Source organism: Echinops telfairi, unplaced genomic scaffold, assembly GCF_000313985.2.
Source record: "Echinops telfairi isolate 266 unplaced genomic scaffold, ASM31398v2 ScPeMD7_2;HRSCAF=8, whole genome shotgun sequence".
Classification (NCBI taxonomy): domain Eukaryota; kingdom Metazoa; phylum Chordata; class Mammalia; order Afrosoricida; family Tenrecidae; genus Echinops; species Echinops telfairi.
In genome coordinates, this window is record NW_022103898.1 from 25,069,101 (window position 1) to 25,074,964 (window position 5,864).

Genomic DNA, 5,864 nt, shown 5'->3' on the forward strand with positions numbered 1-5,864 from the left:
CACCATCAGCTTTCTTCACAAGTTTGCTTATGTACTCGCTTTGTCTTCAGAGATCATGTCAGGAAGGTGAGCATCATGGAATGCCAGATTAAGAGAATAAAGTGTTCTTGCGTTGAGGAAGTACTTGAGTAGAGGGTCAATGTCCATCTGCTACCTTAATATTAAACCTTTAAATCTATGTACATAGATTTTCTCCATCTTCATATATAAATATATTTCCATATGTACATGCCTGTATTTAGACCTCTGTAAATGCCCTTTGTATCCTATTTCTTTCCTCTATTTCCTTTTACTTTCCTCTTGTCCCACTATCATGGTCACCCTTCATTTGCGTTTCAGTAATTCCTCTCGGTTATATTGCCCTTGATCAAGCTCTACCAGGCCAAGGAGTTCACATTTTAATTAAGTTTAGGGTCATATTAAATTAAAAACATTTAACTTTCATTTATAGCCACTATAGAGTAGCAGGGGCCAGATTTACTCTCTCTTTTGAAACAACTAAAAAGCTAGAAGCAAAATGTATGAAACAGTGCTTTCCAGACATGGGGAAAAACAAACAAATAAACAGACAGTGCAGGACAGTGATTCCTGAAAGAAGAGCCAAATGATGCCTGCCCCTAATGATTGCCTAAAGGGTTTCCAGACTATTGCCCAGGGAAGAGGAACCCAGCAGAGGGTGGGGATTGTCCTGCGTTGAAGAGACAGTGGTGAGTTCAGGCCCAGGCAACATGGGAGCAGAATACCTCTGAGGGAAAAAGCACGGAGAGAGAGAGCTCTGCACACCTGCAGAGGGCCACCTGCGTCAGCTGTGTCACAAACAGCGCGTATGTTGAAGCAGGACCCAGTGGAAGGGCGCAGGTGGAACCACGCTGGGAGCACATACCAAACCCAACTGAAATTCACCTCATGGTGAGCAGCCCAGTGAATAACCAGGAACTCTGCCATTGAGTTTATGTTGTTAGTGGTGGACTACGTAGGAAACCATTCCGATAATAGTGACACAGCATGAAAAACGCCATCACTGTCATTAAGTTGTAAATGTGGAAGTTGTACTGGCAATTGGTATCACGTGCTTATTTTCGCCACCATCAAAAATTTAAAATCAAGATTTACAGGACAAGAACCTCCCATGCCTCTCTAGCCTACTTGGTGTCGAGCTTTTGTATTAGACACTTCCCCTAAGAGGAGGGGCAGTGAAAGGAAGCCCCTCAACAAGATGGATCAGCACAGGGGCTGCTGCAAGGAGCTCAAACATCGGAACAAAGGTGAGGAAGGCGCAGGATTGGGCCGGGCTGCTTTCTGTTGTTCATAGGGTTGCTCTGAACTGGAACTGACTTGACCACACCCAGCAACACATGTCTTTTGGGGGATTGACAGCTTAGGATGCCGAAGCATCAAAAGAAGACACAACAAATGCTCTAGTCAACATTCGACCATTTCAAGAGGTAGCATTTGAGCAAGAGCTGACAGCACGAAGGAAGACGTGCAAGCCGCGATGAAAGCACTAGTCAAAAATGACACTAAGCAGTGGTTCTCGACCTTCCTAATGCAACAACCGTTTCATACAGTTCCTCATGTTGTGGTGACCCCCAACCATAAAATTATTTTTGTTACTACTTCATTACGGTAATTTTGCTGCTGTTGTGAATGGGGCGACCCCTGTGAAAGGGTTGTTCAACCTCAAAAGGGGTCACGAACCCCAAGTTAAGAACCGCCGCTCTAAGCAGACGACAGCTGTACCAAGATTGGTGAACTGTCAGGAGGCAGACAAACAAGGTCTTGTTACATCAATGCCCTATATGCTGGATTAACATAGGTCGTATGCCCGCAAACCTGTTTCATTTTGTTTTTTGTTTGCTCACATTTGGGTATATCTCAGAGATGTTATGCCATTGGGGGTTACCCTCTTGAAATTGTGTTCTGTGTTTTCTGGTAAATGAAACTCAGAATCGATGAACATATAGGGATAGCAAGTAGAATAAAGGTTTCGGAGGCAGGGACACAGGGGTGACATTGTCAAGGAGTGCAGGAAGAAAAAGTATGTTAAGAAACTGATTGTGGTAGCAATTTTGCAATTCTGCTCATGATTGAACTACGGAATGATATGAAATATGTATTAACTCCCAAGTAATAATAAATTGAAAGCAAAGGAAAAACAAAAAAGCATAGATCCAGAAATGGATTTGAGGCTCACACTAAATCCTAGCGCCAACTAAAGAACAATTAGTTCTTACATCATGGTCCTGCGTGATACTCACCCTCAAGAAAGGGAACACAGAAGATATAGTGCTATAGCAAAGTGTGGTGAAGAAACTAGATGGTGCTGGGCTATCAGATAAAATAGTGTCTGGTGTCTTAAAGGCTTATCTTCAAACAAGTAGTCACCTAAGAGAGATGTCAGCTAAGTGCACATGGAAGAAGCACACCATCATCAGTCACCAAAGAATTGTAAATCATATAATCAGAAGCCGAAGGAGGGAATAGTATCAGAGCTTAAATTGTAAGAATCTGGTTTGCAGAAGAGTATGGATGACAGTGGGAGCCCAAGATTCACTTGTGGGAACCACATGAGAAACAAGCATCTGGAGAACTCCTTCTATCCACAATTGAGGGATGGAAGGAAAGGGGTTAATAAACAGAGGGCATTGGAGAGATGAGTATAGAAGATCAAAGGCATAAATCTAACTTGAACAGTTAAAATTTTTCAGTTGATCCCTGCTCTGATACATGCTGGTCCTGATCTGGTTTTTAACATTTCTGTATTTTTTATTTGTTTTGCATTCATATTGGGTGTACCGCAGAGGTGTGATGTCATCAAGGTCATGCACTTGAAGGTGTGTTAGATGTTTTTCTGTTTGGGGGTATAAAAAACTCAGGACTGATGAGCCTATAGGGACAGCAGGTAGAATAATGGTTTGGGAGTGGGGATAGGAACAGTGGTGGTGGAGGGAGGGGATAAAAGGGAAATGATGTCAACAAATTCAGGAAGAAAACCAATGTTTGGAAACAATGTAGTATCAATTATACAATTCTGCTTGACGTGATTGAACTATGAAATGATATACATGTGAAATCCCAATTAATTAAAAAAAATTTAAACTGCGCTACAAGGGCTCCTTTAGAGTAAATAACAAAGAACCCAAAATTTCATCCTAAAAAAAAAAAGCTCTAGGAATTGATGAAATACCAACTGAAATGTTTCAACCAGTTGATGAAGCACTGGTAGCACTTACTCATCTATGCCAGGAAATTTGGAAGATAGCTATTTGACCAATTGACTGGAAGAGATCCATATTTGTACCCATTCCAAAGAAAGATGAAAGCATGCTAAAACTATAGAAAAATATCATTGATATCACGTGCAAGTAAAATTTTGCTGCAGATCATCCAACAATGTTTGCATCAGTACTTTGACAGGGAGCTACCAGAAGTACAGGTTGGATTCAGAAGAAGACATGGATATCATTGCTGATATCCAATGGATCTTGACTGAAAGCAGAGAATACCAGAAAGATGTTTACTTGTATTTTATTGACAATTTATTGTCTATGTCAAGCCATTCAAACTAAGGATAGCTTTGAGAAATTCCTAGAACACTTCATTGTGCTCATGCAGAACTTGTACATGGATCAAGAGTCAGTTGTGTGAACGGAACAAGGGAATACTGCACGGTTTAAAATCCGGAAAGGATGTATACTCTCACCATAGTTATTCAATCTGTAGGCTGATCAAATCATTGGAGAAGCTGACTTGTAAGAAAAATGATGTGGCATCAGGATTGGATGAAGGCTTACAACATTATGCAAAACACAGAACTTGCTTGCTGAAAGTGAGGACTTGAAGCACTTGCGGATGAAGATCTAATATTGCAGCCTTCAGTATGGATTATGACTCAATGTAAAGAAAACCAAAATCTTCACAACTGGACCAATAGGTAACATCGTGATAAATGGAGAAAAGTTTGAAATTGACAAGGATTTTGTCTTGCTTGGGTTCACAATCAATGCTCATAGATGCAGCAGTCAAGAGATCAAAAGACACTGCATTAGGTAAATCTGCTACACAGACTTCTTTACAGTATTGAAAAGCAAGGATGTTACTTTGAGGCCTAAGGTGTGCCTGACTCAAGCCATGGTGTTTTCCATGGACTCATATGCATGTGAAAGTTGAACATTGAAGCTGATACCAAAGGCTTAAGTGGAGAGAAAAAATTTTGAGAATGATGAGGGCAACGGATGTACAAATGTGCTTGACACAATTGATGTATGTATGAATTGTGATGAGTTGTATGAGCCCCTAATAAAATGATTTTTTAAAAAGTTGAACATTGAATAAAGAAGACTGAAGAAACATTGGTGCATTTGAATTGTGGTGCTGGAGAAGAATGCTGATAGTACCATGGACTGGTAACAGGATCTGTATTGGAAAAAGCAAGATGAGAGTGCTCCATAGAAACAGGATGGCAAGACTTCATGTTACATACTTTGAACATGTTGTCAGAAGAGACCAGTTCCTGGAGAAGGACATCATATTTGGTAAAGTAGAGGGGCAGTGAAAAGGAGTAAAGCTCTCAAGAAGATGGATTGACAATATGGCTGCAGCAATGGGCTCAGGGACAGGAACAATGGTGAAGGTGGTGCAGGGTCGGGCAGTGTTGGGTTCTGTTGTGCATAAACTCACTGTGCATCAGAACTGGATTCTTTTTTTTCTTGCATTTGAATACATATTTCATTACCAGTGTCTATAGAAATGTAACACTCAAGTGTGTGCAGTAGCCTTCTGTGGCAGAGGGCACACACTATACACAAATATCACACACCAAGATACAGTACCCCATTTGACAAGACAGTTTCTTGATTCAGTCAAACTAGGCTAGACAAAGCAGCAACCTCCAGGTGAATGATTTCCATTTTAGAATGCAAGTGAACTTACCATTTTGTGAATGTTACAAATAACAGGAAGACTTCCCCAAACTCAGACTTTTCCCCAAAGACTATACATAGACAGGCTCACAGTATAGAAGCCTATACTTTACCGCCATTGGGGGTTTTGTTTTAGCACAGCATACATTACAGACACACTTGCCATACAGTGCAATTTTGTATAAGAAGTGAGTAATGGTGCACCAAAACTGGATTCTTTTAATGGCCATGACTTTCTGTGTGCTTTGAATATTATAAAGATCATTTTAAAAACAAAAAGGTTGGTACCTATATATCTTAACAGAATAGAATTCACAGACAGATGGCTTGATGGTACCTAATAACAATTGGGTTATTTGTCTTTTTGTTAAGTTGTTAGGGTTTTAGACATACTTTGGTTTTTAGATTCTTGTTGGATATATGGTTCCCAAAGATATTCTCCTAGTCAATGCTTATCTTTTCACATTTTTGTTAGTCTTATTGATGAAGAAACATTTTAGTCTTGATGAGATCTCATTTCTTTCATTTGACTTTTGATGTTTGTGCTTTTGTTATTATAGTAGCATTGAAACTTAGACCTGATACCATTGACCCCTAGTTGTTTTTCTATGAATTTTATGGTTCTGCTTTGCACTTTAAATCCTTACCCATTTTGAAGTGAGTGAGTGTGTGTCTGTGTGTGTGTGTGTGTGTGTAGGGAGGCTTGAGTCCTGTTTCGTTTGTCTGCCTGTGGAATTTCCAGTTTCCCCAGCACCATTTACTGAAGAGACTTTCTTTCCCTATTGAATGGTCTTAGCACCCTTGTCAAATAGCAGCTGACTCATGGATCTGTAGGCATATTTTGGGACTTGGAATTCTATTCTATGGATGTACATGGATCCCAACTTTTTGGTTTTTAATAATACTCAAAGCACACATAAAGCACACCTTTATAATATGCAA

At 40.0% G+C, this 5,864-nt stretch overlaps 1 pseudogene; it reads left to right on the forward strand.

Moving 5' to 3' along the window:
* Positions 1 to 1,216: 1,216 nt before the first annotated feature.
* The window catches only part of LOC105978402, a 14,077-nt pseudogene continuing 9,429 nt past the window's right edge, over positions 1,217 to 5,864 (forward strand).